Source organism: Urocampus carinirostris, chromosome 11, assembly GCF_059441175.1.
Source record: "Urocampus carinirostris isolate Australia breed hairy pipefish chromosome 11, RoL_Ucar_1.0, whole genome shotgun sequence".
Classification (NCBI taxonomy): domain Eukaryota; kingdom Metazoa; phylum Chordata; class Actinopteri; order Syngnathiformes; family Syngnathidae; genus Urocampus; species Urocampus carinirostris.
Genome location: NC_142359.1, coordinates 38,693,070 through 38,718,367, shown reverse-complemented (window position 1 = coordinate 38,718,367; position 25,298 = coordinate 38,693,070).

Sequence of the window (25,298 nt, the reverse complement as noted above, 5' to 3'; positions counted from 1 at the left end):
GCACATAATTTACTATTCCATTCCAGCCTCTTGTATCGTTTATTTAGCTCTCCACCCAACCTCATGGCTTTTATGTCATCGCTTTAGTGAAGCACTTCTTAATCCCACCCCATCGGACTTCTTGTAACGCTTGCTAACGATCAATGGCGGTTTGAAGACAGTTCATTCATCTGAACGTCGGATTAAATTAGCCAAGGATAAGAGTTTAAAGCGTTTTGGGGTAGGGCAAACGGCGTGATTGATTGACGACTCAGTAATACTTAAAAGCGATTCAATCTTTAAATTAATATCTAATCGTGACTTTGTTGCATTATTTGGACTTAAATGGCTAACCCAGAAATCTACTCGTGGATGCTGTTCAAAGGAGTCATAACTCTCCCAACTTGCAAGGATGCAGCTAGCAGGGAGACTTTGCAATAACTTAACACTGATGCCTTTGAAGTTTTTAGAGTAGGCTGAATGAACTTGACATGACGGGTCGTTTTCTGACTCTTTTAGGAGCTTGATAGTGTCAGTGAATAGCGTAGCATGAGAAATCAATACTCGCAAAGAAGGCGATTAGATCTTTGTGTGTTCTTTGAATTTTTACAACCATAAGGTGCAACATACTAAAAATGCGCAGTCTGACTTAAGTGTGTCATTGTTGTATTTAGTTTACACTTCCTCTACTACACACCAAAGATCAGTGACGGGATTATCCCGTAACAAAAGAACACGCTCCTTGAAGACAGTAACTTTTCTTGGTAATGAGCAGGGTTGGGAGGGTTACTTTAAAAATGTAATTCGATACAGTTTCTAGCTACCTTTCTAGCTAATGCAATTAGAAACATAATTCAAATACTATAATATTGAAGTAAAATAACTGGAATACTTTCAATTACTTTTGGATCACTCCAATACCAAATTTGCAAAAAAAAAAAAAGACAAAAACAGTATAAATAAAATACTGTGTGTAACATAAATTACCAATGTAACCTTGAACAAGAATTGCAGGAAACCAAGGTTAGGTAGTTGCTTGTAGTCTTACAAAAAACATGCTCAAATTTTAACCTTGCGGTATAGTTTATCAAGTAAAACTACTTCTTTCACATGGCGGACAAGATAGGCTATATTTTTAGATTACAATAACAGCACATTAAGAACTCAATATTGTTTTAAAAGCACCAATTGTTATCTTTCTACATTTACAACAAACCTTTTACTTGTTTGTAGTGGGGATGCCAAACCTCTTCAAAGTATTAAGATTTACTGGGCTAAGTAAACAATTCTCACATCATAACAAAAAAGTGGTCAGCTAGTGGATTTTGTAGAACAATTAACTGCAAAATACAAAACGAAGATAATCAAATTAGTTAAATGTCCAGTGTAAATATGTGTATTCATGTGGTGTTTTTTGCAAGTAAATATACAAGTGATTTAGCTGTAAGACACAAATATTAAGGAAGTCTGGGGGTAGGATTAAACAAGCATATGCTCGTTCGGAGACATACGTTAACATTGTTTTTGTTTTTTGACTTGTTGTTTTGTTTTGTTTTTATAATGTTAGAAATAAAGCTTCATTCATTCATTCATTCATTCATTCATTCATTCATTCATTCATTCATTCATTCATTCATTCAAATGTCCCAGAACACATTATTAGGTTGCCTGGTACTCAATATGCACACGTAAGCCTCACAAAACTGAATGTGTGCGGCAATTGAAAAAAATGAGTGCTACATTGAAATAGAAATAAAATACAGACAAAAAAATGTTTCTACCTGCAACACAATCTGACAAACATGCACTGATGGTCTGTACGATCTGTGCATGGCATGTGTAAACCTAATTTCTCTCGGCCCCTCTTGTGTCAGTGATTGATATTATGACACAATTCGCGAGCTCTTGGAAGTGAAATCTATTTGTGAGAACATGGGTGGAAGAAACATGATTTTGCCGTCTGGTCCCCGCCGCATGCCCCGGATTATCAGGTCCGACGGCTGCGTCGCTCCCCAAATATGGTCCCCTTCGGGAAGCTCAGACTGAGCGAAACAGGAGAGGGCAGGGGAAGGATGGGGGGTGTTTTTTAAAGTAGGGGCCCCCACACCTGTCTTTTGTTACAAAAACTTAGGTAAAAAGTCAGTACAAACATGAGAACTATGATTGGTGCAATATTGAAAAAATAATTCCCCAAACAAAAACAAAAAATACAGTGAGACATAACCCCGGCCAGACCCGATAATGATTGACATTTTAGCCCGGACTGGCTGAAATTTGGATCAGGTTGGAATTGGGTTTGGGCTTAAGATTTTACATCTAAGCGGAAAGTGGTGATAAAAGCTTTTCCTGCTCCCGTAACGCTCGCTTGCTTTGAAGTTGTCCAACCTTTCGCTATTAAATCAACACAACCTTATTGTTTCCTTGTTTCTCTCTGTTGGCGCAAACACTTTGGTAGATTACCGACCCCTAACCACTAAGCCAGTCTCAGTTTGGAAACCCGTGACGTTGCTCAAAGCCTCCTGGCTTGCAGTCAGGTGCCGACTCGAAATCTGATTGGCTGCACAAACTGATTTCTCCAAGTTTGATTGTATGGGCCAGGGCCTGCAAATCTCACCTTAAAGGTGTCCAGTTAGATTTCTGGGCCTAACAACAAGTAATAGTAGAAATGTGATTGGTTGAATGTTTAAATATGAAAGCAGATATCTGGAAGGAGTGTAACCAGGGAGAAGCAATGAAAGAAGGTTTCCAGGCAATTTAGAATTTTTTACGAAGTGTTTATGGACCAAATATAATTAACATCACATGATTCAGATACTTTGTGGGCTAGCAGAGAGTGCCTCGCAGGCCCACACGGTCCACCACTGGCTAAACGTAACCTGAATTTTTGTGTTTTTATTTGTTAACTTATTTTTTAACTGCACCCTTCCTGGAGAAAAAAAAACAACAAAAACTTTGACAGTATCTAGCAATAGAAAGGGAGACCTTCGATTCGTTTGAAGGCCAGAGACAAACTTGATATGGAGTGTCTCGGCTATGTGTTCGTTTGCAAGATTTCAAGATTGCACAAGCTTCACTGCTTCCACAGGTTGGTGTGCGGATATTCTTCTATTTCTTTTGTCAAGTGGTTGTTTTAAAGCAGCAGGTTTTTTGAGCAGAAATTCATCCACTATCTGTTGCAACGACAAATTCTGAAGTTTTTAGGATGGTTATATAAGGGGTAAGCCGTTTTCTATTGTGAAGAGAAGGACTTTACAAATTCTATTGGCTGACAATCGAGGCTTCTTTTCAGCGTCCCCGCGAGAGTGCTGACTAATAACTGCTGGAGTCAGCGCCACGGCTGTCAATACTTATGAACCGGCAAAATAAACATGAGCTCAGGCGGCTATAAATCCTTTTTTTGTGTGCTGCAATACAAGTGAATCTTCAAAACAAACAAATGCAACTCGTAAAATGGAAGTGGAAGTAAAAGAGGAAAAACTCAGAGGAGTCAGTGATGTACAGCAGGTTACTGAAAAATAGTAATTACTTACAAGTAACTCAGTTACACACACACACACATATATTATTTTAAACTGTGGTATTTTATGTTGTTGTAAATGTTCTTGCACCATCAAGATGGCACTTTTTAATTTCGTTTTGCATTTGCAATGACAACACATTTTATTGTATTCTACAATGTTCACTTTACAGATGAAAGTAAAAAGTAACTATCATTGCAGAAAAGGTGCAAACCTTTCCTTGTGAGGGCTTTTCCAAGCTCTTTCTGCTATTCATCCAACACGGCTTTCATCTTGTACACCGTTTGAGCGAAACCTTTCAGCGTTTTGTCCTCCAAAGTAAAATCAAGCATGGCCTTTGTAAGCGTACAGCCAAGATAGGATGTTATTCTGTATGCTTATTGATTATGAGCAAAGAGCTATTAATAATCAAGCCTCAGTGTAATGTCACCTGGAAGCAAAGTGTAAACCTTTGCGATATCGAATTTTGACATATTTAGCTCTCTTTTGAAGTACATCAGAATTACATATTTACCTGCTATAGAAAATGTTTACATTTCTACAGTGTTTCACACTTACTATGAAAAATTGGAAGAAAAGTTTTCATTTTAAGTATTTACCTAGAGAGGGATGGGCGCCACAATGCTGTACTTGCCCAAGATACACCACAGGAAATGGTGCCCCTATGACTCTAGAGGTTAAGGGATCCAACCAACCAACCAACCAACCAACCAACCAACCAACCAACCAACCAACCAACCAACCAACCAACCAACCAACCAACCAACCAACCAACCAACCAACCAACCAACCAACCAACCAACCAACCAACCAACCAACCACCCAACCAACCAACCAAACAAACAAAAAAATCCTGCAGAAAAACAAGTGAAAAATATATCAAAATATAGGACTTGAAAAAACCAAGACGGATATGGTAAATTCTATAATGTTGCTCATTTTATGTATTATCTTTGAAAAATATTTTTCTGATCATAGTAAAAATAAAAACTGAAATAGCTAATTTCAAGTATGTTTTGAAGTCATTTTTTCCTGATTTTTAGAAGAAAAGACAAAGTGAGAAACATTCCAACTAAAAAATTGGACTCTAAGAAGAAAATGATCTGACAAAATACATACTTATGCTCATTTCAAATTTTACTTTATAGGATTATTTTTCTGATTGTAGTAAAAATAGGTCAGAAACTGAGGGGAAAAGATACTTAAAATATTTTTTGAGTATACATGTTTTAATTTTAGAAAAAAAAGTCAGAAAAAAAATCTGGCGCATTGCTAAGTTTTGCTCATTTTAAGTATTTTAGTAGGGTATTTGATCTGTTGAAAACAAAGATTATACTCATCATATAGTTTTCCTTATATAAAAATTATTTTCAAGGATTCTTTTTCTAAATTCGGCAAAAATTATTCAAAAATCGAGAAACTAACGATCCGACACATTATACATTTTTTCTAATTCTGAAAATTATATTTAAGGCTTTCTGATTTTTGTACAGAGTTAGTTAAAGGAAAAAACAACAGTCTCACTCATGAAATAAACTTCGTAAATTCATCTCATCTCATCAGCCGTACCGCTTATCCTCATTAGGGTCGCAGGGGGGCTGGAGCCCATCCCAGCCATCTCCGGGCAGTGGGCAGGGGACACCCGGAACTGGTTGCCAGCCAATCGCAGGGCACACAGGGACAGACAACTCATTCGCTCAGTCACACCTAGGGACAATTTGGACCAGCCAATTCACCTGAAATGCATGATTTTGGAACATGGGAGGAAACCGGAGTGCCCGGAGGAAACCCACGCGAGCACGGGGAGAACATACAAACCCCGCACAGGAAGTCTGGAGCTGGATTTGAACCCACGACAGGTTCCCATGACATGAACTGTGCCGCACAAGCGCTAACCACTGCGCCGCCGTGCTGCCACTTCGTAATTTTTTATATTATTTTTGAGTTTTTTTTTTTGGATTTTATTAAAAATAGGTAGAAACTACATTTAAAAATCAAGAAAAAAAACCCTGACACATTGCATAATTTTGCTTCTTTGAAATATTATTCTTTGTTTTTTCTGTTTCTGATTTGAGCAAAAATAGGTCAAAAACATTTAATGATTAAGAAAAAAAACCTGCGCTGACACATATTTTTTCTCAATGTAAGTATTCTTTTTAAGGATTCCTTTTCGTAATAGTGAAATATTCTTTTCAGAATTGAGTAGAAAATAGGTGTAAAATTGGGAAGAATTTGATCAAATAACATAAAATATACGATTTTGCCTATTCAAATATCATTTTGCCAACTGCTGTGCTCATTCGCCTAAATTTTCATACCTAGAAAGAAAATATCCTCAAGTTGAGAATTGTTTGGCCCAGTGTAGCCTCATTCTTTATTTTGAAATACAACTCAGCATTTTGTTGTTTTATCAATTTAACGACACCATATAATGCATCCAACTTGTCCATTTCGCTTTCCTGGGAGGCAATGAATATATTTCTATCCGTTCCAAAAAGGATTTTCAAGGACACAATTTTTTTTAGCCTTTTATTTGTGCTCCTTTGATGCATAATATATGAAAAGATTGTCGCAACCTCCATGCCCACCTTTAAAGTATTTTCAATTTTTCATTGATGGCATTTTGCTAGGGAAGGCTGAAGGGCTTAATGAGGACATCTAATCATTTCTAACCTTTCTATCTAACATGGATTCATAAGCATTAATTACAGAGCACTTTGTAAGTCTCTATACTCAAATGAAAAACCATAAGGAGTTCCAGCAAGTGGTTGCATTATTAAAAAAATCTGCTTTCTTCAGATACAGAAAACTATATATCTATTTTATTATTTTCCTTTTTTATTTTATGGTGTGCAACCCCTCAGTGAAATAAAATTCAACTTCTGTTCTCATTTTGAGTCCGGTTTCATACCATACTGTTAGAATTATTTTCTCTCACTGTTAAATGACCAAATTAAAAAAAATGATTGGCAATAAAAAAAAAGAACATTGCACACAATGGCCACAACGGCTGCCTGTACCTAAATAAAAGCTCTGCACCGACACCTGCTCCCAGCAATATTCAACCGGGGATAATAGCCCGCGGCTTAAACACTGCATTTAATTTTAAGCGGGCCGAAATGGCACGGCTCCCGATAAAAGTACTTCCTGCTAGTCCTTGCTCACTGCAATATGGGATTGGGGAGAGTGTATTGCAGTTGCACGAGTGCAGTTCATTCTAGACAAAAATAAAGCAACAAAAAAAGGGCTCCTAAGCCTGACAAAAGTGCAGTCTGCCGGGCTTCTGCTTGCAGCACTATGGAACCGGGGAAAACGGATCGTAGCTGAACTATTGCAGTTTATTTTTGGTGAACAAAACTGCAAAAAATAGCCACTAGGCCTAACAAATATGTACTCTGACAATCCCCGCTAGAAGCATTGAGCAATCGAAGATAACGTATCCCTGAATATTTTTCAACCTGCAATGGACCGAGGCTGCTAAGTATGAGGCGCAAAGTAACGAGGGATAACGCTACATAAAAATATGCACCCAGCTCGAAAATGTTGGATATGTCTCCTTTAAAAAATGATATCTTAAGCTCTCTGAAGATGGCTAAATGAACGCACCGTTGTGTGGCGCAAGTCTCTACAAAAGATTATTTTTATTTGATCGACTCCTGCTACGTTCTTACTTTATATTAATTCGTTTGTTGGCTTTCCTACGATCTTTGTACAACGATGCAAACTTCAAGACCTGGCTTGTGATGTTCGCCCCAGGAGTATTGATGAGTAGTTCAATATACATTTGCACTTTCCCCCTCCCCGTTAAGCGCCTCAGTGCTTTAGGAAACGCTTGTAAAGCTCCCCCAGTGTAGCTAATGTGTAGCGATTTTCCAATGAAAAAGAAAACGAGTAATGGTGACATCATTAGCCGTCAAGGTTTAATGACGGTGCGGCTCGCTTTGTGACTTTCATGGCTTTGTTTTTATCGATTCTTAAAAAAATAAATAAAAGCCCTAAATTTCAGTTTTACTCAGTGATAGGAAATCTTGCAAGCAGATCTCTTAAGAAAAGACAGACGAAAAAGTCTCAAAAATATGGACACAGAAAACCGTGCATTGTGTTGTAACCATGACAACAAAGAGAAGAGTCAGGTGTCAGAAAATAAAGCTCTTACTATAAACAAAGATATTTAGCCCGCAACATATGATATCAAACACTATAGTGGCTGCTTGAAAGCTTTGGATCTTCATCCAGAATGGCCTACAAATTGTGGACTTAAAGCTCTGAAAACGTAAAGAAAAGAAATTCATGGCTCCATCATTGATTTTTAACATTTAAATGATCATAATGGGCTTTAAGAGCAATACTGTATAAGTGTATGGTTTGGTAGACACTCAAAAGAAGGAGAAAAGTTGCCGCCAGGACAAGGAAATAGGGCCCGGCCGAAGAACCTATCCCCTCACCACCAGGACAGTAAGCCAGGCATGGTCGAGAAGTGTTCCCTTGGCCACCAGGACAGGAAATCAGGCGCGGCCAAGGAACCTTCCCCTCGCAGCCAGGACAGGAAACCAGGCGTGGCTGAGGAGCCTTCCCCTCACCCCCAGAACAGGAAACCAGGCGCAGCTGAATGGATTTCTTCCGCCGCCAGTACAAGAAAAAAGGCCCGGCCGAAGGGATTTCTCCTTGCCGTGGAGGAAGAAATACAAAAGCCGTTTTTGGGCAGGGATGTGATAGCCTCTCTCTGGGTTCTTTGGTAGTTGGGTCATTTTGTTAAGTTTGGGGGTGATGGACCCATGTGGGGGAGGCAGGAACTGAAACAAAGGGGTGCTCAAAACATTGATGGTATTTATTACTAAAACCAGGACCAAAGTAACAACTGAACAAGGGGGCACAAAACAAATAACATGTCCCAAAAAATGACAAAGTCCAAAAAAAGAAACTGGAAATGGAGACTGCAATGTTCAAAGTAACTAAGACAGCCAGAAACAAACAAACCTGGCGTGATGGTGAAATGAAATGACAATGACCCGACAAAGTTTGCTGACCAAAATGTCCTTTTAAAATGTTCAGGATAATTGGGCACAAGTGTATAATAATTGGCAACACCTGTTAGGTCTGTCCAGTGGTAGAAGGTATATCTGACCCTAACACTTCCATATTGTTTGTGCTTCCAAACACTGGAGCAACTAAGACTTGGCGTAATGGCAACAGAGCTCATTACGGCACCGTCCTCTAAAACCTCTCGTGGGATTTTAGGGAAGCGAATCACTTAGCTTTGCCATTGCGTGCCAGCAAAATTCTGCTGCCTGCGCTAATACCTTGTAATTGCATTTGTTTGTAGGCTGCGTTTTGCAGTGTGCATCAAAAGGTTTTTTATCTTTGACTGGATAAAGCCTTCAAATATGAGTAAAGTATTATGCCCGTAGAAAAGCGTGTGACGGATTCCTCGACGTTCCCGGGATTTATTAGCCTGACTGCTGCAGGAGCCAAGACACCAAAAATCTCATCCCCATAGCGCCGGGCCTGTATCTAGTTCCAGTGAACATTTTTAGAAACAGACATCTCTTTTAGATATTCCCTTCGCAGATGCTCAGGTTTCCATCTAAAAGTGCTTTGGTAACTGAATCAGCCTTTTACTTGGTTAAAAAAAAGAAGAAGGAGTTGGCAACATATGTGAATAACAAGAAATTATGTGAACTTAGAATAACAGCTTCAAAATCATTCATTGGTTGTAAAATGGTGAAATAGAAACCTTACAGATAACTGTGGTACTGTTTTATATGTAGTAGACTTTTAGGATGCAGCATCAAACAGCTGTGATGAATTTATCGTATAGAACCCAGGAGCTCAACATAAAAAATATAAATAATAAATTGGTATTTATATTAAGTACTATATTTGTAATATGTGTGTACATGATTAAATAACATGATAAATAAGTATAGATGTAAAGAAAAATGGCATTTTATTCACCTTTGGTGTGATCTGAAATAACTTGGTACAGTGGAGAAGCGGATGGGTGTGGGAGGAGACTGATTGAAATTAAAACTGATTTTAAAAGTTCCACTTGAGTCGATTTTCTTGGCCTTGGAAAATTCCATTGTTTTATGGCTTCCTAACTTTTGATGCACATCATGATTATTGATTGTTACGACCATACAACTTAGTGAGGGAATTGATTTGCGTGCCGCCATCGTATTTCTTGTTAATCGCAGGCTTCTTTTCTATGGTTATCATGTATTTGGTTCCTATTTAGCATCTTTCAAGTCTATGAACCCATAACAAATAAATACGGAATTAAAATACAGTATTGTATCACTAACTCGTTATGTCTTTGCGAAGTCCATAAGATTCTAAAATTAATGAAGAAAGACATATGCATTGTGGGAGGTAGTTCAACCAATAGCATATGGGTATTTTCATTATGCGGTGCTGCAAACCAATAATGTAAATGACATAAACTAATAGCAGACATGCAAAGTAATTCTACATATAGATGGACATAGCAAAGTCTGAATTTTATACATTTTTGGGCGTGTGAGATAATTTGATGTTGTTATTGTATAGTGTGGAAAATGTTGTAGAGAGGGGTATAGAAAACATATTCTCGCCGTGAAGTGAAAATGTCATAAGGCAGGGACGATGTATCCCGGGGTCTACTCTAAAGCTTTGAAAAAAAAAATCCTTATCACGGTAAATATCTGAGCTTTTTTTTGTTGCAAATATCCTTAGACACACTGCTAAAAATAAAAAAAGAATATGACCCCCCCCAAAAAATTAGATCAGATTCAAGTAAAAGAAGTGGCAAACAACTAATGGAATGACACAGATAAGCTTCTCCGACTGCTAACTCATTTTAAGATCTAAAAGCTTTTTAGCGAATGATTCCTACTCAGTGCCCCAATTGTAATTCAGGTATCAAACTTATGCTAGCACACGAGCTAGACTGTCATCCCAAAACTAACTTAGTATTTTATCAACGCTAGGTACCAATTATCCAACAACCCTATATTAGTTAAGCTAGTCATGTGATTTTGTTTGATAAAGCACTCTCACATTGCTTTAACAGAATGTAGTCAAGACAAGTCAAGTCAAATTTATTTATATAGCCCTTAATCACAAAAATGTCTCAAAGGACTGCCCAGAAATCCACCCATTTTCTAAAACCTGATCTCTAAAAGTTTGAGCTTGGACTCAATAAATGTTTAGATCTTGTCCCTGTGTGTTTATTATAGATTAATGTAAATTCTCATGCTATGCAGCACACTAGGAATGTTGATTTCCGAAACACTTATCTTTTCATAGACAGGAATTTGACTTTGGTCTAAATTTTTAAGCACCCTGGACCACAGTCCATAGCTCCTTTGAATGCTTTTTTTTTAGAGTTCTAAAATGGTTAAAACCTAATTTCTTTAGTTTTGCCTTTATCATCCACACAATTGCTTTGCAAAGCTCAAGTTGGCAGCAACAGATGCCAGGGCAGGAAATTAAACTTCGGACGTTGGTCGGTCTGATAGTGGAAGGATCAAAGCCAGCTTGGCAAGTATAGACAATCAGAATTTTTGCTGAATAATGAAAAATTCCACGCGAAAGTTTTTGAGTCCTTAAGTGTCAATAAGAAAAAGTTAGCAAAGAAGGCCCAGGTCCTTGTCCCTCTGTTCCTCTAAAAGTCAACTGCCGCTCAGTCACTGCTGATACGGAGAGCTCATCCAGCGTTGTCGATGATTTACGCGGTGGCGGAGTCCCTGTGACGGATAGCCACATTACTGCCAGACATGTCACGCGAGAGAAACGGTGGTGGTAAATGGATGGGGCTTCAGGTGTTGTCAAGTGTGCAAATGCGGGAGACTGTCTTGGGAATCGTATTTGTCAGTGTCACGACGGCTATTGGCCCGACAAAAAATGGATGCGCTCAATTGCGTTCTATCCACACTGTCCACTTTTTAATACTAGAAATTAGATTCAAACACAGTGGGGGTGAAATTGCATTTGCAGCAGGGCACAATTTGTTGATGATGCAGTCAGTGGAGCGTTGAAACCTGCTTAGATGGTCGCTTTAACCCTCTCCTTGTCACAAAGCCTTTACATCACCAGGACGTCCTCGGCCAAGGACGCACAAATGACGACGGTACTTGTGAGCATCTGATCACTTGATTTTTGTGCGGGGTTATATCTAGCATTCGAGCACAAACGTGGCAATGTTAAAATTTCAGATTGTATTAAAAATTAAGAAACTCTTTCAGGTAAAGAAAGTAACACACTCTGCGTCAGAGATTCAGTTGGGTAGCCCTTTCATCGGAGGCGCATCCACTTGAGCTGTCCCTTGGATCTGCTTCCAAGATCGGCTCAGAGAGGAATACTTTCCCATTTATTCAAAACACCAGCGTAAAACAACACATCTGATTGGCTTACACAAGATCACATGATTACATGAAATGACATAATGCTAGTTGCTAGGTGTCACACTATCATAATACAGTAGATAAGAAACAAAAGTTGAAGTATCCGGCCTGCTGCCCAACTGATCTTAGAAGATAAAGGATTAGCCCTCCTGTTGAGAGAGGAGCTAATTATTTAGGGTGAGCTTAAGCAATTATGTATTTATAGGAAGCTTAGATAGGGAGAAGAAGCTTATTTTAGGGACATGAGACAGGCATGCGCCAACTCTGAAGGACTTCTTTTGATTAAAGACCGTAAGGCGTCATCTCCGTGTCAGAAGGAGAAAATCAACGGCCGAAGCTGCTAAGATGTAACATGTATGTATATATATATATATATATATATATATATATATATATATATATATATATATATATATATATCCATCCATCCATTATCTGCATCGCTTATCCTGAGTAGAGTCGCGGGGATGCTGAAGCCCATCCCAGCTATCTTCGGGCAGTGGGCAGGGGACACCCCGAACTGGTTGCCAGCCAGTCGCAGGGCACACAGGGACAGACAATTCGCTCGCTCATTCACACCTATGGACACTTTGGACCGGCCAATTAACCTGACATGCATGTTTTTGGAATGAGGGTTAACCTGACATGCATGTTTTTGGAATGAGGGAGGAAACCACAGTGCCCGGAGGAAACCCACGCAAGCATGGGGAAAACATGCAAACTCCAAAACACAGGAGGTTTGATCTCATGACCTCAGAACTGTGCCGCACACGCGCTAACCACTGCCCCGCCGTGCTGCCCTATACATACATATATATATAAATATATATATATATATATATATAAATATATATATATATATATATATATATAAATATATATATATATATATATATAAATATATATATATATATATATATATATATATATATATATATATATATATATATATATATATATATATATATATATATATATATATATATATATATAAATATTTCACTATAACATGATTAAACTTTGGGATCCCACTAACTAAGAATCATGGTTTTGGTCAAACTTGCTCAGATCACTAAGAACCCGTACAAGTTCACCCAAACCTTGTTGGGGGAACCAAGATTTGGGAGACTGACCAGCCCTAAAGAAACTGTAGAAAGTTTCCTTAAAGAAAGTCACAGCGACACCTTTCGAAGCCAAGCCTTGGACATCCACCCTAGGATTGGAAGCAGTAAAACCCCGGAAGAGAAGCTCAACACTAAGGAGCCATCATGGAGAGAGTTCCAGGACGTCATCTGCCCCAGGACCCAGTGGTATACCTTGCAAAGTGTACAAGAGATGTTCATTACTACTACGGAGGTTGTGGAAGCTACTGCGGAGAATTTGGATAATGGGCATAATCCCAACATCCTGGAAGAGAGCGGATGGGTGCTTTGTGCCCAAGGAAAAGGACTCATCTGACATAAGCCAATTCCGAACCATTTCTCTACTAAGTGTTGAATGTAACATATTTTTCTCAGTCCTGGCACAGAGGCTGACAACGTACATGATCAAGAACAAATATATCGACACATCAATCCAGAAATGTGGCATCCAAGGGTCCTCTGGATGTCTGGAGCACACAAGCATCATCAGCCAGTTGATCCGTGAGGCCAAGGAAAGTAAAGGAGACTTAACAGTCGTCTGGCTAGACTTGGCCAATGCATATGGGTCAATTCCCCATGATCTCATCAACACTGCGATGGAGCATTACCATATCCCACAGCACATAAGAGGAATGATCACCTCCTACTTCAGTGGATTCAAGTTTTGGTTCCAAACCACCCAGTTTACCACGCAGTGGCAAGACTTGGAGAAGGGATCGTCACGGGGTGCACCATCTCCCCCATCCTGTTTGTTATGGGCATGAATCTACTCATCACTGCCGCGGTGAAGGAGACCAGAGGGCCGATGACGAGGTCTGGCATATGTCAACTTCCATTGAGATGCTTTATGGACGACCTCACTATAACAACAATAACCTATGTGCAAGTAAGATGGATCCTGAAGGTAATTGACGAGGTAGCAACCTGGGCTCGGATGAAATACAAGTCTAGAAAGTCAAGAAGCATGGTGATCAGGAGTGGGAAGGTCACAAGCAGGTTTCAACTTCGAATCCCAGGAGAAAACATACCATCAATCAAAGATAACCCAATAAAATGCCTCGGAAAGTGGTACGATTCATCTCTGGGCGAGAGGGTCAGCGTTCTCAGGACAGTGGAGCAGGCTAATGAGTGGCTGCAAAGGATTGAGCGATCAGGACTACCAGGCAAGTTCAAGACTTGGTTGTTCCAGTATGGTCTGCTACCAAGACTGCTGTGGCTGCTAACGATCTATGAAATCTCTATGACGGCAGTCGAAGGAATTGAGAGGAGGGCAAATAAACATCTTCGCAGGTGGCTTGGGATTCCACCAAGCTTCACATCATTAGGGCTTTACATCAGGTCGAGGCAGCTGCAGTTTCCCCTGTCTTCGGCAGTGGAAGAGTTCAAGGTGGCCAAGTGTAGGGCTGTCATGATGCTCAAAGATTGTAGCGACGAGATGGTTAGGGGCGCGGGCGTGATAACAAGATCGGGGTGTAAATGGGCAGCAGACAGCCAAGTACATCAGGCAGAAGGCAGGCTGAGGTTGAAAGATCTCATCAGAAATGCATGCGTAGGGCGTCAGGGACTACTCATTTCCAGCAATGGTCAAAAGCTGATCCAAGGCAGAGGAGAGACAGGTGGTCCAGGGCGGTGGAGCTTGGAGTCCAAGGAGCCTGGACGAAGTGGGACCTACCAAAGTGAAGGATCACCTGGCCAGAACTCTGGAGGTTGGAACCGTTCCGGATTTCTTTCTTGCTCCGGTCAGTGTACGATACTCTTCCAACACCAACCAACCTGTACAGGTAGGGGTTGAGGGAGGACCCAACGTGCAGGCTATGTGGTGGGAGAGGGACACTGGCGCATATTCTGGCAGGATGCCAGATTGCTCTTAGCCAGGGCAGATACCGCTGGCGCCATGACAAGGTCCTGGCTTACATCTTGGAGCAGCAAAGGCGGAAGAAGCACCAACCTCAACCCAGTCCAATACATTCCATCCAGTTCGTCAGGGAAGGGGAGAAACCAGCATCCTCCAAGAAGACCAAAAAGAGCCTCCTGCAAACAGCACCAGCGTGGGAGATGAAGGTAGACCTGGGAAGGAAATTACACTTTCCCCAGGTAGTCCAAACTTCCTTGAGGCCAGACATCGTGATTTGGTCAGAAGAGGCTCAAAAAATCATCCTGATTGAGCTAACTGTACCATGGGAAGAAGGATGCAGCGAAGCCCATGAAAGGAAAAACGCCAAATATCAAGAGCTGGTCCAACAGAGCAGGGACAAGGGATGGCAGACCTGGCTATTCCCAGTGAAGGACGTGTGCAGGGCCTTCCCAGCACAGTCTGTATGGGACACATTAACAGCTCTGGGAATAAGTGGAAGGTAGAGGAAGGCAGCTGCCAAAAGGGTGGGGGACGCCGCGGAGAGAGCCTCTTGCTGGCTCTGGAGTAGGAGAGAGGAGTTTAGCTGGGGGAGAAGATGGGCAGTGACTGGCCATCACTGCCGGCCCGCCAACTCGAGGGCGTTGTGGTTAAGGGTCGAAACGCCCAGTGACGGTTGGACACCACCTGACGACATCTTCTCCTGGTTGAAGGCTACAGTCACTGTTTGAGTGACTGCAGAAGTTGCACTGATTAGAAGTGTATGTAATAGTATATATATAAATATTTCACTATAACATGAGCCTAATTAAACTTTGGGATCCCACTAACTGAGAATCATGGTTTTGTCGGTGGATGTTCAGTTGTTGGATTGCGACTTGGTTAAATCAATCTCATCTAAAGATACAAGCCCACCGATTTTCATCCTTTGACAATCAAATGGCTATGTCCAGGTGAAAAGTAATTTGCCAACAACGAACGAATAGCTAATCTTCTTTCTTCCTTTCAAACTACTCCAAGATTCTCGCTCGTTTTGGTGGGCATCACAGTCAAATAGTGTTGAACTTTAACCTTTTGAAACTACCCACGCGCAAATCAGCTTGTTCATCTCCCAACACGCCCACGAGGTCACTGCTCAGCAGGATGGAGGTTGTTCATCAGATACGAGCTCGAGACTGTTGAAATAATCAGTAGTGTTTTTTACATTTGATGCGATTGCCTGTGTTTTGTGGAACGGGGTTAAGGGTCAGACAATAGACATATTTCCAACAAACAAACATGGTGGTAGAATAAATATTTGATGCTTGATTAAGGGTGGTGCGTGACATTGTAACAAGTGACCCTTGCCGAAGAAAATAGTCTCAAATAGTCTCACCAAAGGGGTCAAGGGTAATGGTCGATCAATAGGTTTAGCAAATTAAAGTTACAGATCATCAACGAGCCTTGTCGATGAAGGTTAAAGGCTGCTCTAGGAGAATACACTCCATCAAACTATCCATTAACACCCCATAAAATTACAGAATGCTACTGGCCTATAAGCTATTTTTTTACCCGATGATACTTTGCTAGCAATTGGTATTACAAAAAAAACAAAAACAAATATTAGAATAATAAATAAAAAGTGTCAGGGATTAAAAAGGAAAGGAACCCATTGATTCCTGTAGACTCTTTTCAATGGAATTGAAAATGAATAATTTTCAGTCCTACAAAAATCTTCAGTTTTTGAAGGCTTAAGTGATGCGTGAATCACAGCTTGCTAGATAATGTAGCTGAAGCCTCATATATGTGTCCTGCGGGAACATTGGGATTTTGCAGGCAGAATCAATAACAGGCTAGTGTGCTCATAGATCGCTCTCATTCAATTGGGAATGTCTGCAAAACATCGGGACAGAGCCATTGACCTTATACAACCCTTCATATGTTTTTTTCTTAAATTGAAAATAAATATTTTGACATATATATTATTGCCATGACCACTTCGGAACAGATTCTATACCAGGGGGTCCTAAAATTTTCCTGTGAGGGCCACATAACTTCTCTCCTCTGTGAGAGGTCATTTTATCGTATAAATAAAATGATTATAGTGGTGGCTAAACGTAAGTTTATTTTCCAGAAAGCCTCATTAAAAAATCAATCTGTGCAGAAGATAACCCCAATTTTCGGTGTAAAAGACTCCAAAGTCTAATAAATGTTAACTTTCGGCAAGAAACTTAGACAGTGATAGTTGCACAAGCAGCAGAGGAATTGTGTAGCTAAGAATACGATATGGTACTTTTGGCACAGAACATCACATTAGGTGGATAAAAAGACAATGCTAACTTTTGGCGTAAAGAAAACAATGGTAGCTTTCAATGAAATAGAGAAAAACACAATGTAGTATAGTAGACTGTGTTCTACTTTTTTTGGACAGAACCTGTTGCTAACTTTCAGCAAGGAAGACAATGCTGACTTTCTAGGCTAGTAGACGATGCAAGATTTTGGCGGTAAAAAGGACAATGACAGCTTTCAACTCAGAAGAGAAAAAGTTTTTTTGCATTGACTACTCTATGCTACTTTTTGGCATAGAACGAAAAGGTAACTTTAAGAAAATAGAAGACAATACAAACTTTCCATGCAGAGCACAATGCTAGTTTTCAGCCTTAAAGAAAATGCTAGTTGTTGAAGAAAAAAACTTGTTTTACGCTAGTTTTTGCACAGAAGAGGGCGACGCTAGTTTTGAGCACGTAGCATGACATACAGGAGATTTTTTTATGATTATTGATACCGTTATTATAGTCTTAAAATGACAAAGTATTAGTTACACTTTCGTATCAATTAATTGTAAAACAAGATATTTGTATTAGGTCTTTTAGCACGTTCCCTTTCCATTTAAACTCAATGTATGAGTTTTCTAAATCCAATCAAGCACAGAGTAAACAAAATTCTTCACTCGTCACTCTCGCAGTTCACATCGTGTGACAAGTGAGTTACCAACTAGAGCTTTAAGCTCAAAGCTTTGTGGCACTGACGGACATTTTCGACAGTTGGCTTTTATGCAAAAAAAAAGTTCTCACAGAGAATGCACACTGACAAGATGATTGCCGACGCAAGCGCGACCTTGACGCAGTCGCATTAAAAGACGGCAGATTGCACTGCCGGATTCCTTTTTACCAGTTTATAAATGTTTGAATGTCAAGATTTTATTTGTGTAATTTTTTCGAGTTAAAATTTAAAAGAAACCTGTCAATTTAATGAACAATGGACAAGACAATAGACAACGTTTAACATAAATTATATTTAAAAAAACCCTCTTACTTGGTTAAAGTTGTTGGATGTGAAGTTCTACATTTTGTTAATTTACAATTAATAACCCTGTTTTATTTCTTTTTCAAATTAATGTCATCTCCAGTAATTTTGGTTGATAAAACTATTATTAGTCGTGAAATGTATCCTTGTGCGAATCAGTAGGATTTTATAATCAATCTAAATATGTTTTTGTCTCAGAATTTAAAGTCACAAAATAATACAATTTAAATTTAAATGTCAATTCAAATGAAGGCAGCACAAGTCATGTTTATTTGTATAGCCCTTAATCACAAGAAGTCTCAAAGGGATGCACAGACCACAGGCTGTTAAAAAATTACAGGAACAAGAAGGTTAATCTAATAAGCAAAGAAAACACAATTTTGATTTTTTCCAATTCAGGTAATCCTAAATCCATTGATATGTGCCTTGAGCAAAAGCTGATTCTTAAAGTTCAGCAGTCCACAGTCAAGACCAGGAATAATCCAATTCGTTCCGTGACCTTGATGTGAAGTTCTATGATGAATAAGATCCTTGTTGGAGTGCTGGTCTGGGTAGCAACTTAAAACTACAATGAGAAACAGAAAACAAACTCGCCAACATTTGTCTACAGTTTTTCGTCCTCTGTGAATTACACCGTCACTGGGTGTACAAAACGCTGGAAATGAAAGTTTTAGCATACCAATTCCTAGCAAGGTGTGTTCATGATTACTATGATAATTGTGGTCTTGTCTGTCATCTTTGCTGGCGCGTGTGTTCTGACTGGGGAGGGCAATGATGAAAAACATTCCAATGGTACTAAACAAATGAGCGATCGAATTGTCTGTCCCTGTGTGCTCTGCGACTGGCTGGCAACCAGTTCAGGGTGTCCCCTGCCCTCTGCCCGAGAATGGCTGGGATGGGCTCCAGCACCCCCGCGACCCTACTGATGATAAGCGGTGCAGATAATGGATAGATGGAAGTTCGCGTATCACAATAATTTATTTAATTCGATAATTTAGTTATATGATTAAATATTTACAACAGTGTGTTTCGTATCAATGTTTAATAATTAATTCAATTGCAGGATTATCATTTTATTTATTTATTTCGTACCCACTTTTGAACATGAGTTATATTTCCACTGATCAAAACTGCTGTAATCTAATGAATTGTTATCCGATCTCACTCTTATCAGGTGGTAAAAGGGTTCAAATCTTCTCCCTAACATCCGACTACTTTGCAGCGATGACATCTTTTACTGTCGCCTGGAGGGCGGTGCAATTCCATATTCCGCCCCTTCTCTGTCTCTTTCAGTCAGTCGGGTCAGCGAAGGTAAAAAAAAAACACAAAATGGGTGGTGGCAACAAAGGGTAAATCCCCCCCAGGGGACACGGATTCAAATGCTGTCAAATGCTCTATTAAAAAGCAGCTATAAGGTTTGAGCTTTCAAAGTTGAAATGGGAACAATGATAAAATTGGAGACGAAAAAGAAAATGTGTAATTTGATGATTTATTTTATTTTATTGATAAGTCAATTAATCAGAATTAAAAATACTTTAGTTTCAATTCTGTGTTGAAACTTGAAATTATTTTAAATTATAATCATAAAGAAAAAGATTGATTTTCGTCGTAGTTTGGACGAGAGGTTGCCAAACACAATTTATCCAATCCGGTTTAAGAATAAATTGTCACCACTATTGTATTTTTTTTCTTTTTGGGGAAATTTAACAGGCTAGCATTGTCAGCATTGTTAATTTTAGTCTAGTTCCTCTCAAATTCAGATTTTCCATGGCCTACACAAAAAACCCGGAAATATTAGAGCCATCATCGGAGAATTTGGATTAAATCTGATAGTTTTCTGCTCGTAATGCACCAATATTGGATAAATTTGTTTCACATATTAGGCAAGACAGCGGATCATTTTTGATATCATTATTAGCTTTCATAAAATATTTGTGTTTCAAATTGAAATTGTAGAAAGCATATTGAAAATTTTGCGCTTAGTTTAGATGAGGGATGTCCCCATACAACACTCTTAATGCTGATACTGATATTGACGCCTGTGGCTACTCCGATACAAATTATATTAAATCCAATGTCAAAATTATCAATACCATTTGTATTTGTTTTAAATTTAGTTCTTATTCTGGTTCTTCATGTTGACTCATGTTAGCATTGTCAGCTTTACATCTAGGCTTGTTCCACTCAAAATTGTGTTTTCCATGGCCAGCATATAAAGATTTTTAAATATCTGAGCCAAAATCTGATATTTTGGATGGAATCCAAAGGTTTTCTGATCTCTATCCGACCATTATGCATCACTGAATCAGCAAGACAGTTCATCTTTTTTTATTAATAATTCAGAACCTTTCATTTCTATCTCTGGCAAATTGAAATAGTAGAAAACAGATTTTGCTCTTGGTTTGGACTAGGAATGTCACATTAAAACTTTTTACTCCTTATACCAATATTGATGTCTGGGGCTTGTCTGATGAGGATAGTATGCAATCCAATCCAATACTGAAGACATTTCAATTATGTATTTTTAAAAAATGAGGTTGGTCCATTCTTGTGAGCATTATCAGCTTTCATTTTTGTTCATTTTCTCTCAAATCCTGGTTTTCGGAGGCCTGCAAAAAAAGCATGTAAATATCTGAGCGAATATTGGAGGTATTGGATGAAATCCAATAATTGTCTGACCGCTATCTGACTGATATCAGGTAATTTTGCATCACTAAATTGAAAAGGCTGTTTATCCTTTTTTGTTATTAATCAATAAATCAGAAGAAACAGCCTTTTATTAACATATATGTTTCACATTGAAATTGTAGAAAAACGACATTTTTGTTCCTGATTTGGAGTCTAAGGATGTCTCGATACAACATTTTCACTCCCTGTACCAGGGGTCGGGAACCTTTTTGACTCAAAGAGCCATAAAAGCAAAATATATCAATTTTATTTTGGGAAAGAGCCACACCATATATTATAAGAAAAATTTACTAAATTGCCAAACCCGCGCCCCAGACAAAAGCTTAGTCTTCAGCACATTTATTTTTGATGATTTGATAAAAATTATGAAAAGAGAATAATGCCAGAGCCCCTGTCCCAAAATCAACAAACATACCACTTTAAACTTGTCTCTTTCTTGCAATTACTCAAGATCGGTTAAACTCATTTTGACCCTTTTTTTTTTCATACATATTGGTTTCAAAACCAGATGCAAGCAGTTATTTTGTAAAAACATCACAACATTCTGCAAACAGGGAGCCTGATGTGCTTATCTATAGCGCAGACGGCGTAGGGCGATAAGTTATCTTCCGGTGTTTTGGCGTATTTACAGTTTGTTCTGTAGATTCATCATAAGGTATCTGAACACTGAAGACGGATAATATAGTGAGGTTTTATATAACGGATTCTTTAGCGTTGTACAGCCAAAACAAGTTTTTTTTTTTTTTTTTTTTTTTTGCGACACCTTGACTGTAAATTGTAATGAAAAACGTGCCCTATATATTCTGCGAAGTACTGCACTGTCAAAAGCTTTGGTTTGGCTTTGCGTGTATCTGAACATGATTAATTGCTTACGTTTTGGACGAGATGGAGAAAATTTGCATGCTATCAAATTTGTCTCTGAGCCACAGGTACTCATAGAAAGAGCCATAGGTTCCCGACCCCTGCCCTATACTGTATAGATAATGAAGCCAGGGCCCTGTCCATTACTACTATAATCCAACACAATATATGAAGAAATTACCAATTAATTAACCAAACTATGGGCTTAAAAATACATAAAAAACTATGATATTCTAAATACAAATTAAATATATAGATTTTTAGATAAATGTAGGTTAAAAAAATTGTGTTTATTTTACAAAAACATGAGCCTTACCAAAGGGAGCTAAGATAATTGTCCACCATCTTGGTGTTACGGGTATCCAAACATCTTAAAAGGGCAGGCCTTGTGCTTTTTAGCACTCGTTTTAAGTTGCACTACACAATTCAGTGGTGGTCAATAATAAACCTTAGTGCAGTGGTTGGACCATTCGCTTATGATACGTAAGGTATACGTAAGGTCCCTGATTTGAGACTGGGTAAACCATTTGTTGGGATGCATGCCACCAGGTTGTACTTGCCCATGATACACTACAGGAAATGGTGCCCCTACAACCCTGGTGGTTAAGGGATCCACCACTACCACTCTTTAAAAAAAGGACTACAACTGATAATGTCATGATTACTCATTGCCCTCACCTGTGCCCGCTTGTTTGGTGCCAGCTGCTGCTTGTTGCCTGATTGATTCACCTCCTATTTAAACTCAGGAAACTGTCACTCCTTGTCAGTCCGTCAGCGAACCTCCACATACACAAGGCAAGCACTTTGACTCTGGCTCTCGTCTGTCCCGTCCTGATCTGTATCCTGCTCGTCGGACCCTGATTTCCCGATCGTCTTAGACTTTTCCCTTCCTTCGACAACGCTCTGATCTTCCGCTCCGGGTGGTGACCCGTTTTTGCTCACCAACCACGCTCTGATCTCCTGATCGGACTAGTGACGCTTTTTTTACCCACCGACCACACTCCGATCTCCCGCTCCGGCTAGTGACCCATTTTTGCCCACAGACCACGCTCCGCTCCGGCTACTTGACCCGTTCGACCATTGACCAGCAATTGTTTTCGTTACACGATTATTCTAATTAATCAAGCAAATCTAATGAGTATGATTACCCATGACTAATATCTTTAATCTCATCAAGTTGTCGATATTAAACCCTTGCAGACCAATTATTGTTGAATTTATTGAAATTGAATTGTCTTTATCCTCATTGATATCTGTCACGTGGCGTGGTGGAGTGGAAGGAAGGGGTGACCGGACCAGAACGGAGGCAGGAGGCAGGAAGGGAGAACTCAATTGCGTAACGATCCAAAACTTTTATTCACAAAAATAAAAGTTGTCCAAAACTCTGGGACATGACAAAACAAACAGTTGATTCTTCCAACTCAACTAAACAGGACAAGGCATAACAGAACGGACAATGTTTTAAACTAAAACAGGACAAGGCATAACAGACCGGGGAATGTGTAATGAGCCAGCACCCGCCAAACCCACAACCCAGCCTTAAGTAGCAGACCAGCAATCAGCTGATCTGCTACAGCTTGAGTTCGGGGGCGCGGCAGACTGGTCGCCGGGTTGTGGGTTTGGCGGGCGCTGGCTCATTACACATTCGCCGCGGCAGACTGGTCGCCGCGGCGAATGTGTAATGAGCCAGCGCCGTGACAGTGACAGAGCCCCCCCTTTAAGGGACAGCTCCTGAGGTCCCCAAAAAAGGAAAAAAAGATAAAAATACTACCTCACGCCCAGGAATGGTTTGACGCTCGGCAGGGTTGGGGGGGTCCGGCAGGCAAACTGAACCGGCGAACACGAGTACAGACGGAATCAGAACCGGCGAACACGAGGACAGACGGAATCAGGACCGGCGAACACGAGGACAGACGGAATCAGGAACGGCGAACACGGAGGACAGACGGAATCAGGACCGGCGAACACGAGGACAGACGGAATCAGGAACGGCGAACACGGAGGACAGCATAATCAGGACCGGCGAACACGGAGGACAGACGGAATCAGGACCGGCGAACACGGAGGACAGACGGAATCAGAACCGGCAAACACAGAGGACAGACGGAATCAGAACCGGCAAACACAGAGGACAGACGGAATCAGAACCGGCAAACACAGAGGACAGACGGAATCAGAACCGGCAAACACAGAGGACAGACGGAATCAGAACCGGCAAACACAGAGGACAGACGGAATCAGAACCGGCAAACAGGCGAGAGACAAAATCAGAACCGGCAAAAACAAGCGAGTCAGAATCGGAACCGGCAAAAACAAGCGAGTCAAAATCGGAACCGGCAAAAACAAGCGAGTCAAAATCAGAACCGGCAAAACAGGCGAGTCAAAATCAGAACCGGCAAAACAGGCGAGTCAAAATCAGAACCGGCAAAACAGGAGCAGCAGAGTCGGACTGGCAGGCAGCAGAGTCGTAGTCGGACTGGCAGGCAGCAGAGTCGAACTGGCAGGCAGCAGAGTCGGACTGGCAGGCAGCAGAGTCGGACTGGCAGGCAGCAGAGTCGGACTGGCAGGCAGCAGAGTCGGACTGGCAGGCAGCAGAGTCGGACTGGCAGGCAGCGGAGTCGGAGTCGGCCCGGCAGGCAGCGGAGTCGGAGTCGGCCCGGCAGGCAGCGGAGTCGGAGTCGGCCCGGCAGGCAGCGGAGTCGGACTGGCAGGCAGCAGAGTCGGACTGGCAGGCAGCGGAGTCGGAGTCGGCCCGGCAGGCAGCGGAGTCGGAGTCGGCCCGGCAGGCAGCGGAGTCGGAGTCGGCCCGGCAGGCAGCGGAGTCGGAGTCGGCCCGGCAGGCAGCGGAGTCGGAGTCGGCCCGACGGGCAGCGGAGTCGGAATCGGCCCGACGGTCAGCGGAGTCGGAGTCGGACTGGCACGCAGGGGAGACGGAATAGCAGGCAATCGGCACGGGAGTCGGGCCGGCAGGCATGAGAGTCGAACAGGCAGGCGTCGATTCTTCCCGGGACCCCATTCGAGGCACAGCAATGGCCACGACGGGCGGGGCCGTGGTTCGAACGGGCAGGGAAGGTTACCTCAGTGGGCGCTTGCCAAACTGCGTTCTCCAGCTCTCCCCAAGTCGCGCTGGGATCGTTCGCTGAGTTCTAGTCGTGGCTGGCTCATTCTGTCACGTGGCGTGGTGGAGTGGAAGGAAGGGGTGACCGGACCAGAACGGAGGCAGGAGGCAGGAAGGGAGAACTCAATTGCGTAACGATCCAAAACTTTTATTCACAAAAATAAAAGTTGTCCAAAACTCTGGGACATGACAAAACAAACAGTTGATTCTTCCAACTCAACTAAACAGGACAAGGCATAACAGAACGGACAATGTTTTAAACTAAAACAGGACAAGGCATAACAGACCGGGGAATGTGTAATGAGCCAGGGCCCGCCAAACCCACAACCCAGCCTTAAGTAGCAGACCAGCAATCAGCTGATCTGCTACAGCTTGAGTTCGGGGGCGCGGCAGACTGGTCGCCACGGCGACCGTGACAGATATCAATGTGAAACATAGTATGCAACAATATTGGCACTCTAGGATAAACAT